Here is a 14,576-nt window from a genome sequence, read left to right as displayed (position 1 = left end):
ATAACTGATTTCTTAATCTAGCTTCCAATTGCTAACAAGCATAGGTTGCTGTTCAAGAATATTACTAGGACTAACTTAAAACTATATATTGTCGCCTTATAAGCTAAAAGGCTAACCGCATAGTAAATAATATTTTAAGTGAAGGGGCTCATTCGCCCTTCGAAATGTACGTCATCTGTACCCGGGGTTGTTACGTCATTCGCTGTTGAAAATGTAGCAATTTTCTGGGGAGTTTCATCTTGGAAATGCATAGTTTTTATAATTATCTGCCCATGTTGTTACATTATCTTCCACTTGAGACAGTGACATTAATGGGTATTAAAACAAAAACACGAGAAATCCTATCGTTTCTATAAAAGGTACTGTTTAATGTTTGCCGCCCTTGGGAAGTTTCCATAAGAATGTAATTATTAATACATAGTGCTTATTAACATAGATTTCAATAATTAATAATAAAGTGGTTGGACACAACAAAGCTTCGGTAAATTACAATTTTCAACAAATATTTCTCAAATAAATATTTTTTTTTGAAACTATTTAGTTCAAACTATTTACATAATTAATTGTGTTATCGTCTTATGCTTGCAAATGAGACTATTCCTTCGTCCCAGTCACGTATTACGTAGCGATTAGTAAGAAATATTATCAAAATAAATTATTATCTTATCTATTTTTTTGCTCAATTTGAATGAAAAAAACTTACCATTTCAAATGCCCATAAAGGAATATTGTAACGTTAGAAATAGATCATGTTCTCATTTTTTTATTAGCAACTTTGTGTAAATTTACTTTTTTTAGTAATTAAATTAAATAATAAATCCACCGTTAATTAAAAAAAACGAATTATAAAATGACACAATAACAACTAGTCTTTCCGACCTAATAAAAATATTAAGGGCATAATAACAAATAATATACAATTGAATAAGTATTCATTTTTATGAAAAAAGTGTTTTTATATTCTAAAAATTCAGTTTTCGTACAACCTTTAGAAACAAATTATGTTTCACAACCGAGGTTCCACTATATTACTGTTCTAAGACAGCAAATTTAAATGGTTACATAAAATTAATAAATGTAAAATGTCAACACTATGAGAGGTATTGCTGTATATATAATATTAAGTTACATTGAAAAAATAACGATACGAAAATACAAGCAGCGTCGTCCTCTTTATTTCAAAGTACTTTGAGAGTAAACATATTAGGTTTCACTGTTACCTTCTTCTTAAGCAGGATAAAATGCATAAAGCTGTGATATGAACCCTTACATCAAATTTCAAACCTAAACAAATTAAAATTAAGAAAATACAAGACAGTATATATTTTCCTCGTCTACTTACTGAAATAATACAATGTTACATGAGTGACATAAATGTTTATTAGACATACCAATCTGAAATTAGTTTTTAAAACTATAATTGATGCAAATAATAAGCTTTACGTGATTCTATTAATCCTTGATTCAACCATTGTGTTTGCTGGAAGAAATTGCGGACTTTGCTATATTGAAGCTGCATTATCAGAGGTAACGTTATCTTAGATATTGTAACACGGCGGGCACTAAAACCAATAACACAAAATCTTCGTTCTTAACGTGAGAAGGTTCAGTGCGCCACTTCCTTTTATTGAGAGAAAGAAATCTCTCATCTTTCCAGGAGCCTAAAACAGTCTTCTTTCACGTTTGGCTTTCAACTCTATCGAAGCTCACATTGCATGGAGGATAGTAGGTTTTATATTTATAATATGCATGTACAGTTTTGTTAAACTACGCTTGGATAGGAAAAGAAAAGAATACAATTTGACATGTATTCTTAAATAATTCAAATAGTTGTATCGTTGATAACTATCCACCGGTAAAGATTATCCATTTAATGTCAACCGCGATCTTAAATTTACTCAATGTTAATATTGATGAACAAATTGTGAATAAAATTATAAGACATAAAAAAATCAATTACTTCTGTATGATATCATACAAGTACTGAATAATGACTTATCGGAATGATTATTAAAGAAAAAAAGAGATATGCAGCAAAAAAAGTAGTCCCTAGTATTTCTTGAATTATTTACTAATGAAAGAATTCAATACTAAAGATACTGTACAAAATCAACGTACTTTTTATTCGTTATATAACTTATATTTTATTTATATTTCAAAGGATTAAGTGCTATAATTATTGGGAATAACTTAAAACAAAGATCAAACTAAGAAGTATAAAACTACACAATAAGAACAATAAATGGAAGTAATGAAACAAATAACATAACTACAGAAACTCTGAAAATTGAATTTGAAATTGCCATTTAATGAATGAAATTAACAGCAAAAAGCTATTACACATTACGTTTGTCTCGTTTTTATTTATTTATTTCTCTTGTCTTTATTTTCCTTTCGTTAAGAATATTCTTAGCATCTTCTGCCTCCTTTCGTTATTTTGTTGTTCTTGAGGTAATGAAACCGGAGAGAGAGCATCTGGATGGATGCAGGCCCATAAAATTGAAATTGAATTAATGGGAAGGGTTGGTCTGACGAAAGTGTGGAAGGGCGCATAAAATTTAACTTTGCAGATTATCGAATCTGATTAGATTCGGAACGCGAGCGGCGGCGGCCGGGGGTCGATGGAGGCGGTGGAGGCGCCGGGTTTGTTGGTGGATGTAATTTAATTAGGAAGTATCAGTTGGCTCCAGGGCGGAACCCCTTAAGGCGCCCATTCAGCATCCATGTGTGTGGATATCCGCGGGAGATTCTGGTATCCTCCTACTCTTCATCCTCCTCCACCTCTTCCACACCGAGCGAAGATAGGATTCACGGTTTTAGCGAGGCTATAATTTAATTATCGCCACCCACGCACTACCCCCCGCCGGTCCGGGATAAAACCCCGCACCATCACTATCTAGCAAAACCACCCGTCCCTTCACCCTACTCATACACATATACATACATACACACACACTCACTAATTATTCAATCGAAATGCTTCCCGGTCCAACCACTTCCGAAACAAAACTGGAGCTACTATACTCCTCCCTCGTACAATTGTACTCCCTGCCTTATGAAGTTACATATTCAGCCTGGAGCATCATAGATGCGCATATTGTTGCCAAACTACCAAATTAAGTCCAAAAGTCAAATAGCGCAGATTCTCAACCCTAGACATTTTCTGTTATTACTTACAATCTTGTATTCACACTGCGAGTGACATCAATCATACATATACGTCAATCGCAGCAACTAATGGCAACTTTTTTTTACAAATCACATGTCACCAAATGCTGATCATCTACCTACCTACTTGTATTGGTTTTTTTTTATATAACCTTCATAACATATATGTAGATATAGGCCTTTGCTTTAAAAATATTTTTATTAAAATAAACTTGAATCAGAAATAAAAACATGAGTTAATAATACATTGACTCATTTCCTACATTCCCACACAAAGAATCACAAAGTATAATATAACTGTTACAAGGTCGAAACTTTGACAAAAAAATAGTATTAGAGATTTATATTTTTAACTTGTTTCTTACTTGTTTATGTTGTATTATAATAGATCTCTTACGTTATTTGGAATACTTCGCTTAACGTTGCCTCTGTTAACGAAGACCGCAATTATGCAAAAACAATTATAGTTTTAGAAATCACTAATACATGCTTAAATTTATTTTTTCGCAAAATATGGTCAGAAGTTCTATTAGAAGAAGAAAATAATATACAAGAAATTTGATTATTTTCCAGTTGTTGATTTCTATATAGTTCTTGTATTTTGTTATTAAGGTGTTTTTGTTGGTGTTGTTTGTGGTTCATTGTGTGGTCGATAAACACCGAAAGGCTGATAGAAATAAGTCCATACATAAAAAGTCTGTGAATTTAAGGTCTAGAATTATTGAGAATAACTTATATATATACATAAGTTTTTAACTACATTTAAGAAATTAGAAACGAAGTTATCCAGATGGCTCAATCGAAAATATTCATAATCTGATTTTAAAACCTGCTTAAAATACATCGAAAACGTTATATTATTTAAAATGTGACTTCACTTTGTATGTAAGATGACTGTTTATGTAATAAAACGAAAGTTCTTCTTAACAAAATAACGTTAATCAAGGTGTTGCAATAATTTATAAATATTTGTATTAATTCATGGTCAATTGTCCTTTACAGCAGTTTAATTTATTTTTATTTTTCTTATTATGTTAAGTTTATATTTTGGTAATTTGTTGCAATAAATATTATTATAATTTTAATTGCATATTTATTTAGTAAGCTTGATTTGCAGTGCAAATGTATTTCTTTTAAAATTAATTGAGTTAAAACTTTTTTTTATATACGTGCTTCTTCATATTTTTTAAATTATGAGCTAGAAGTTGTTTTTTAGTAAGTGATAAATTCCTACAATGTATACTGACATTAACAAGAGTGTCCACAAATTAAATTTATTTATTTATATTAAAAAGGACAACTAAAAGCCGAATGGTTAAGCCGAATGGATAGTCAAATGAAAGAAGTTCATCCAAGTCGATGGACAATGACAGTGTTAAGGATAGCAGCAGATACACAGACAAAGGGAATAGTGGAATCGCAGAGCATGAATATACTGAAGTTAAACTACAAGACGGCAGCCAACCAACAAAGTACAGAAGAATATAATGGTAAAAACTTCAGAACATCCAGAATTTATTTTTATTTTGTTAATTAAACTTTAGTTTGTATTGAAATTTTCAAATCGGATTATAGTGAATTACTGATTTAAGTATTTTTGTAAAATTAGTGATTAATGCTTCATATAACGAAAGTAATGTTTTATATTTTGTTTATCAAGAGTAAATGTGCATTATATTACTTGCAAGAAAACCGGGATTTAATGCAGGAATAGCTATTAAAATGGCGAAATAAAGGTTAATTAATCGAAATCAGTGCATATCACATTCACCATGATAAAGAACTCTTGTCCACCACTGACGCTTAATCTAGAAATATTATCGACGGATAAAGAAGTTAAATATATGGGTATGCAAATTTTGAAAGGAAACACATTACTGATGTATAATTGTCATTTTATAAAGATTCCAGTCGAAGAGCCTAAGAAGGATCAGCTGTGGTACATTACGAACAGGATAATTAACGAGAATCTTGAAGAAATCTATTTTGATTAAGTTATATAATATTAACCAGTTTTTACAGCGATTTTCCATTTGTTGTTCCTTGCACAATTAATTATATTGTAATATGTTTATATACTTTATTGAAACATTCTGATCACATAAGAAAATCAACTGTGAATTGTCTGATATCTGGTATTCATGTATATTCATGAAAGAGCAATGCTATTTTTATTGTCAATAAAATTGACAAGTTGTTTGCTTTTTGTAATAGTATGTAATAACGTGATTTTACATAATTCTCTGAAAATAGTATAAAAACCGTGATTATTTTCATTAGAAAACAAATATTAAAATATAGTTTTATTTTATCCGATTTTAATGCAAAACATTTAAATAATTTAGCTTAATTTGATTATTAGACTGTATATCTATAGTACTAATAAATATAATTAATAATAACATAAACTATTTTCATTTATTTCACTAATTTTAATATTATTTGAATTACAAAATTGAATTGATCCTAATTTAGGCCCAAGGGTAATATTAAACAAAGAATAAGAACTTTTGCATGTCCTTCGTAGTAGGAAATTAGACTATGTAATTTACTTCAAAACCAATTACAATTTGCCATTGGATTATGTAACGTTTCGTTCGTTTTATTTCTTTGAATCGTCGTTTATTTATTTGTAAACAGTAATTTGCTGTCACGAAATGCGTGGGGACACGAGATTCGCATAGATTTCGAAGAACAGTTCTGAATTGTTTACAATTATTCCGCAAACGTTGACAAATTTATGTTGTAATGACTAGAGTTGCTAAAATTTCCCGGAAATTTTGGAAATATATATAGTTTCGATACCCTAAAAAAATATCTAAAATATGTACTTTATCAATTTTGGTAATGATAACTCTGTAACATTTTAATGCAATAGTGAAGACCCGAGAAGTTTAATACGGCAGAAATTGATAAAAAAGCAAATTATTCAATCTCCTATAAAACATAATCATTGTAAAGTACTAAAAAATAATTTAATATATTTGAAGGAACTGGAAAGAAAAGCAGTAATTAGATCTTCTATATATTTCAATTTTCTCCATAAAACCAACAAGCACTGAATGTAAAAATAGTCAAAAAAAACATACTAATATTTTTTTTATGTCGTATAATTTTATTCACAATCTGATTATCAATGTGAACTATTTCCTTTGACTGTGAATCTTCTGCTATCCTTAACACTGTCATTCCATCGACTTGGCTGAAGGTCTATATGCTGAACCTCATTAATTTCACTGTCCATCTGTGATGAACAATGGCCCTATTGCTTGACCAGGATTCGGCGCCCACGAAATCGTGGGTAAGGCGACTTAAGCATTTGCCTATTAGTCGCCCATACTAATATATAAGTATGTTTTTGGACTATTTAATTTTTTTTTAGTTTATTTTATTTTTAATCATTTTTTTTACATTATTTTTTCCCGAGAATGCCTTAAACAGTGCATCAAATAAAGTGAGGAACTTAATAAATGTACGTTAATCCAAACAAAACGAAGACAATTAAACACGAAATGTAATTACGAAACACGAAAGTGGATGAATTTAAACCGCAACGGCAAATTAAAACAGGTGAAAGCAGACCTCTCGTTTTTCTAATTTGAAATTTCGTTTCCTTTTTTTTTTCTTTCTCGACGGTGCCGAAAAATTATGTCTATAAATTAGGAGCTTGCAGAGAGGTTCGGCGTTTAATGGGCGGCAATTTGACTTTTAAATTGTTCGCAAATCATCCCCTTTGAACAACAGCTGCTCTCCACCGCTAAAGCCGCCTCCATAAACACGTTTCATTTCGTATGCCGCTTTACGTCATTTCTTTCATTGTGATTATGCACTTTGTTCAATAGATGACGCTTAAAAATTAACACTTAATTTAGAGTAAATAAACAGTCAAACTACATGCAAAGTGAAATCATCTTTTAAAATATGAATTTAAAGTTGATTTCACTAAAAAAAATTTGTTCAGTAAGATTTTCTTCAATTTCGTCTTCATTTCCATTGTCTTTATTGATTACAGGGTTTTCTAAATCACTTCTGCATTCTCTAATTTTGTCTACATTCTTCATTTCTTCTACATTCTTAAATTTATCATCATTTTATTTGTCTTTATTGCTAACAAGGTTTTCTAAATCTCTTCTGCATTCTTTAATTTCATCTTCATTTTCTTTATTGCTAACAAGGTTTTCTATATCTGTACTGCATTTTTTAATTTAATTTCGTCTTAATTTTCTTTGTATTTATTACTAATAAGGTTTTCTAAATCTTCTCTGCATTCTTTAATTTCATCTTCATTTTCTTTATTGCTAACAAGGTTTTCTATATCTCTACTGCATTCTTTAATTTAATTTCGTCTTAATTGTCTTTGTCTTTATTGCTAATAAGGTTTTCTAAATCTATTCTGCATTGTTTAATTTCGTCTTCATTTTTTTTGTATTTATTGCTTTAAATTAGATTATAATATTTTCTCAAAAAATATTGGGAACTTATAAACTTCAATTTTCCTCGAGAAATTCTCATTGTTTTTATTTCTTCTAATACTTATAAATTATTTAGCACAATTATAATTATTTTTAGAACTTATTATTTTATTTTACAATTATTGTGCAACGTTACATGTCGATTCTATCGTTAATTATTTTGAGAATTTGTTATGTTCTTTATACTTTTATATCGACTAAATCTTTAATTATTTATTACGATTTAAAATATTATAAAAAAAGCTTTAATATTATTATTATTTTTATATGAAATATAATATTAATTACTTGGATTAGAATACTTTTTTTAGATTATAATTATTTATGGTAATTTTTCCAGAAAGATATTGTTATCTATATACTAAATCTTTCATTGTGAATTTTCTTCAAAAATTCTCAATATTTTTTGTTTTTCGTTATCTTATGACTTATTTGATATATTTATAATTATTTTTTACGTTGCTTCACACTTGATGAACACTGAGTTAATTTGATGAACCATTCAAATTAACTCAGCCTTTAATTAATTTCGTCTTCATTTTATCTCGAACAATTCATCATTCTAAACTTCTCACTGTGTTACTTAATCCAAAGTACATAAAAGAAGCATTATCGTTTTTATTTTTAATTGAAATGCTCGAATTCTTTCGAAATATATGATTGAACATGAGTCATCTAAAACTTGATTCTTCTTTTATCTAATTCAATTTGAATGCTATGTTTGTGCAAAAGGTAAACTAATGATTTGTTGGGGCAATTAAACTATGAAAAGACAGCAGCTGCGAATTGATCAAACGACTTTGTCGAATGTTAATGAAGCTCGAGGATCGATCGGGGATATTTGCAAAGCCCTAAACCGCACGCACATTATGGAAATATCGCGATTTTCCAAGGATGAAAAATAAACGACCTTCGAAGGAGGCGTAAATAAACAATTGGACGAAGGTAATGTGCGGTTGCCACCTTTCTGCGTTTGACAGTTGCTAAATTGGAATCCCTTGCGGCGATTCATATTTTATCTACTCCTCAAATAGCGCCGACACCGCGAGAGCGCTGGATAGCCGACATTCGGTTTCTCCGGAATTTGAAATCCGGCGCGAATTAGCCACGAACCAATTAAACGAGTGGTACATTACTAATCCAATTAAGTTAGCAGTGATATAAATACATGATTTAAAACTATATTAGTAACAACTATAAGCGTATTTTCTGGATAAATTATGTCAGAATTATTTTCCTAATTTAATTACTTCAATTATTTTCATATGAGGATTGTTAAAGGTCTACGCAACTTTGTGAATATTCCATAAGAAATTAAACAGTATTACGAACTCGTTTTTGTTGATCTCAGTGTAACTCATAAAATTACTCTTGTTATTCAACAGTGTCTTTACTATTTATCTTTATACTTATTTATTTTAGTCCTTGTTTAAGAAATGGTTTATCGGTGTGTCGTAGGTATATCAGCATACAATTCACAGCTTATTCAAATTTTATTATATCTACTATTGGTTTACATCATGTGGATGATATTATATTGCTAATCGAACTTTTTTTTTCAAGTAAACTTTATTTCATTCATTAAAGAAATCTTGTGCTTTTGGCCAAATATATAATTTGCGCCCCCGCCTTAAGAAACGAAAAGGTCATCAAATTTGCGCCCCCATTCCTCAAGAAAATAATAATATTAACTATTTCTAGCACTATTAGTACACCTACACTTGAAGTCCGTCGTTGTCGTCGCTTATAGAAATGCGTGATCAAAACGTCACTGATGTATCCGACATTTCAGACCCAGTTCCACCAGAAAAGCACATGACAAGCAAGCTTGACACAAAGTTTTAGCTCAATTAAAAGAAGCTCTATTTTAAACATATACTCCAACGTAGATCGAATTATTATTTTGCTGGTCTCAAACATTTAGTCAAACATTAACTAAAATAAGTAAACTTTCTTATTTTATTAGAAAAATAGACTATACTATATATTACATAAATTATAAAACATTTTGTATTTTACCTATATTATATAAAATTAGAAATATTGAATAATCTGTCGAAAAAAACATTTGAAAGTTATGAAATATTGAAATAGTAACGCTACTTTTAAGAGGAGTTATTGCAACTTGTTCTGGTACTTTATAAGTTTATTAGTTAATACTGGAATTGTGATAATAATGATTTTGAAATAAACAGTAAAACTTCAATTAGAAATGTATACTTTATTTACAATATCTCATATACTACCGATAATCGATTACGTCAATATCCTAATCCGTTTGAAACCGGACCAATCAAGAACAATAAGACTGCATACAATAACACAAAAAGAAACCCATTTGTATGAAGAAAAAAAAATATCATGTACATATAAAAAAATAATTTAGAAATTTTCAAACCATAATGCAGGCTTTGCCAAATTAAGTTGTATTGAAAGTTAATAGGTCATTCGTAAAAACCTGAAATGAAATTATTACTAAATAATTATTGAATGTGTTTTCTTATTATTTTAAATTTTATTGATTATATGTTACCTTCCCTACAAAATAAAGAAGGTTTTCGATGAAAATTTCAGAATTTACGAAGTGTTTTGTTGCAGGAAAAGTTTGGGAATCCCTGCAATAGTGAATTTGCACTGTTCGAAGTCTCATTGTGTGTATACAAATCGCTCAAGAAGTAATTTTATACTCACATTTAATTATTTATATTGATCAAAATATTCCTACATATTAATAATATTTGAAGTTTTTAATTAGTTGAATCAAATTTAGACAGTGTTGTTATACAAGTCCCAAAAGTCACTAAATCATTTCTAGGTTACCCTGTATTTATTTTACAAATTCTGTATTTTTAGTGTTTGTAATAGATGTATTTTATTTCTTTTCTCTTGTTTTAATGTATTTCAATATAAAATAAAGTAGTTCAAATATGAAAGTATAAAGGAAGCATTTAGTTTATTTCAAAATTATTAAATCGATTTGAATCGTGAAACAGTTACATAAAACTATCATTTACGAGAGAATTAATAAGTTCAGTTCGGAGACAGTTCGCTCGTTCGTTATTGTTACATGCTGTCATCGGTGCATTTATGTAGTAAAGCCGGGAAGGAAGTAAATGATATCAACTATAAATATCATTCGGTGCAGCTGCCAATAAAACCGTTCCCGGAATATGATGGATCGTTGCAAATTTTCGTCTGCGCCGAGTGGTGTAATTGACTTATTATGTAAATGGCCCTTTGCATGCGCATTGCAACCAGCAGTTCACTTGCAGTGGAAATGTAACAGTTTTATGGACACTCCAGTTGGATTTTAGTGGCGGCCGTAAAGACATCGGTCCCAGGACAAGAGGAATGACCAGGAAAAAAACAAAATAAAAGCAGGATAAAGAGGAAAAACGAAAAGAGCAGGCAAAACAAAAAAAAAACTAAAACGGAAGAACGGGGCAGCTTGATTTGCGAATTAAATCGGGATGAATAAAATGACAGTTCCGTAAGGAGGTTCGCACGATAATGGAAACAATCCTGGTTAGTGCGTCCTTGGAGGTGATAAGTTGGACGGATAACGGTGGATGAAAGGAGCACCGGGGCTAGTTTTAAAAGTCCATCCTGCTAATGGAATTTAGGAAGCAGCCTCCGTCTCCTTCCTTAGACGGTAGCGCCCATTATTCCTTCGTCCCTCCTGAATTAAAGAACATCCTTTTATATGGGAGAGATCCAACGACTGACCTTTATTTGGAGTAAATTTATTTCATTAACCCTCGCCTCTTCGATAGCGTCGAAACTATGATACTAATACTCATAGGATGCCCGGAGAGAACTCTCCGACTCCCCGAAGTCTAAGACTTTCGTTTCTAAATTACGCAGCCATTTGCATTGGCAAGTAAATATTTACATAAGGAACTTAGTTATTCAACTCACTTGTTGGCTCTTTGCGATACTTCCAGAAGCTTTGTACGGCTTATTTCTATGAGAATCGGTGTACAGTTTTTATACTTTTTCTTTGCTGCATCCCATCTCATGTTACTTTAATTAATTGAGTCATTAAACTTAAGTCTCTCATTTATATAACAAAATTACCAAAGAATTATTTACATAATTATAATTTATATAGTTTTTGTATCTTTATAATTATAAAATAAAAACGAAGTAAAAGTGACGAAGAACGAATAGTATTTTTTTTTGCATTTTTCCTACCATAAAATTTTATAAATTATATCTCAAAATCAATTTGAAAAATATTATTTATATAATTCCATTTAAGTAAGTTCAAATAAAAATAGTAATGCTTCTTTAAGTGAGTGCTGTCCCCAAACATTTCTTTCAATCCAGGGATTTAGAATTTCCCGGGAAATTTTATTTGAATAATATCATATATGATAATATGAGTCCCACCCTGAAAGTACTGTAGTGCTCACAACTCGAAGTGTCAACGAAGTGTTATTGGTTTGAGAAATTTCGTTCGGGAGATTTTGATCTTCAAAATGAACCACGTAACAAACTGATAACAATATGGAGTGGAAGCGGATACACCTCAAACTACCCGTGAATTGGCAGTAAGTTGATGTCGGTATTGCAACATTTTTAAACCATTTGAAATAAATTCATATGGTTATGAAGCTTTGGATAGATGAAAAATGGATTATTTTTTACAATCGCAAGTGTTTGGCACAATAAAATGCCAAAACACACTTCGAATATTCATTAAAAAAAACTTATGTCTGTTTCATAGTCCAGCGCTGGTGTTTTCCACTACAGCTTCATGAGACCTAATGGTTAGATTACGGTAACCAAATAGACGAAATGTTGAGGAAGCTTGGGAATAATGTAGCCCAGATTGATGAATAGAGACAGGCCCAACCTCTGTCAGGACAATGCTTGACCATTATCTCGTACGAAGAACGTTGTTCAAACTGCAGCCAACTGACTACCATTGTTTATAGGTATTAAACCATATCTTTCAAATAAAAATATTTAATACATAACAAGCTATAGAAAACGACATTTCATCACCATTCTTCCTAAAAGCGGATTCCCGGAAAATTAGCTGAACATACACGTATTCGCCAAGTTAATAAGTTACTTGTCAAGTATTTTGTTTAAACTATATATATATTTTTCTCTTGTCCCCTGAAACAACTCAACTCGTATTTCACTAATTAATTGCATCATTAAGCTTAAGTCGTTATTTTTTAAACAAACTTGACAAGGTTTTATTTACGTAATTGAAATTTACGCAGCTTAAATTAGAATAGACTCAACCCGTTTAATCTACTTTAAAAGAGAACCTTTAAAAGTAAATTTGATATATTTATATCAATCAATTTAAATTTCTGTTTATTTGTATGTTTCGTATCCAACTATTTAACAGATTAATTTAGCTAATTACGACAAATTATATAAATTAGGGCAGTTAATTGATTTTATTTTCTTCAATACGATTATATAAATACAGTGGAACCTCGCTTAACGAGTAAAATTAATTGTAAGAAAATGACTCGCTTAACGAGCGAAGTTTCGCATACTAGTGACGATGATAAGAAAATTTAACAACGGATTAAACTCGTTAAGCGATGTTCCACTGTATGTTTATTATAAGAGAAGATTATTACTAAAGTGAAGTTATTGTTGGACATATGTAAAAGTAAAGGTATTATTGTTGATCCAATAATTTTCAATTTTGCAAAATATTCTCAATTATTTAAATCTTACTTGACGCTAATAAATATATTTTAATTTAGAAACTGAAGGAAATAAAATAATAAATCGAGAAAGAGTAACTAAAAGCAAATTAAGTTAAGCAATTGAACTTCTATTAAGGAAAATTTCAAAATATAATAAATTGTAATTAAACAAAATAAAAATAAATTCTTAAGAATTAGTATATACAATTATTTTTTTTTATATATAAATGATCGCTTTTCCCATCCTATATTCAAATCCCTTTATATATAGTTTATTTTTATTGCTGTTTTAATATTCTCGATTAGTCCGGGCTATCTGAAAAACTAATTACCCGGACTATGCTAGATACTGCTGAACGCGAATTATTATTTTTTACATATAAATTGGAATTATCTTTAATGATTGTGGCAGTTGTCAATTGAAATGATAGTAAATGAGGTTTAAATCGTTGGGTATACAATTCTAGTTCATAAACTGTAAGGGACAGCAGAATGTTCAAATATATTTATAGAAGGACATACATTTATACTTGTATTCGTGATGTTTCATATTCGTGCTACAATTTGCAAGTATTCGCAAAGCTGCAAATTGAATTTAAATAAAATAAATGACCCCTGGTCCCATGTGGGCTGTAGTATGAAATGATTGCGATTGTAAATTCGTGCTTCGCGAATGTAAACGTGCCGTTCTGCGCAAATCACGGTGCTCGTAATTAGTGCCGCAGTTAATGTTTAATTGATTATTTATGGCACTTTAAAACCGAATGAAACCATGTATAAAGTGAAGAGTACGTGAAGTAGTCACTCACCACGTAAACTGCACCCAGAGGCATGACCAGACATGCTACCATCAAATCAGCAACTGCAAGCGACACGATCAAATAGTTGGCGACATTCTGCAGGTTCCTCTCCATAAGGATGGCAGCAATAACGAAGACATTTCCTGAAATATAAAGATTTTTTATTTATTTTTATAAGATTTATGAGAAATATAAATGACAAATGTTAACAAAAACTAGTTAGCAAAATGAGAAATGTTAGCTGTCATTTAACACTTTGCTGACGAAAAGATTTGACACACTCGTTTCCAACTGTTATAAGAGAAACTAAAGAAACGTATTTTGATAACTCATACAGAACTAACTTCAGAGCTTAAAAACATAACCTCAACACGACAGCAATTTGTCATAAGAAAAGGGTAAATATTTAGTAAGTACATGTTAAAGCAATAAATGGTGACAATTGATAAATATTG

The 14,576-nt window shown here is 30.3% G+C and overlaps 1 protein-coding gene across 1 annotated transcript in view; it reads right to left on the bottom strand.

Annotated features, from left to right (window-relative positions):
• Positions 1-14,576, bottom strand: part of LOC108568170 (5-hydroxytryptamine receptor-like) — a 176,121-nt gene that overhangs the window by 5,685 nt on the left and 155,860 nt on the right. The window lies entirely within an intron of this gene.

Source organism: Nicrophorus vespilloides, unplaced genomic scaffold, assembly GCF_001412225.1.
Source record: "Nicrophorus vespilloides isolate i.1.1-1 unplaced genomic scaffold, Nicve_v1.0, whole genome shotgun sequence".
In the NCBI taxonomy this organism is placed as follows: Eukaryota; Metazoa; Arthropoda; class Insecta; order Coleoptera; family Silphidae; genus Nicrophorus; species Nicrophorus vespilloides.
Note: the sequence above shows the minus strand (reverse complement) of the source record. Positions and strands in the feature narration are given on the sequence as shown.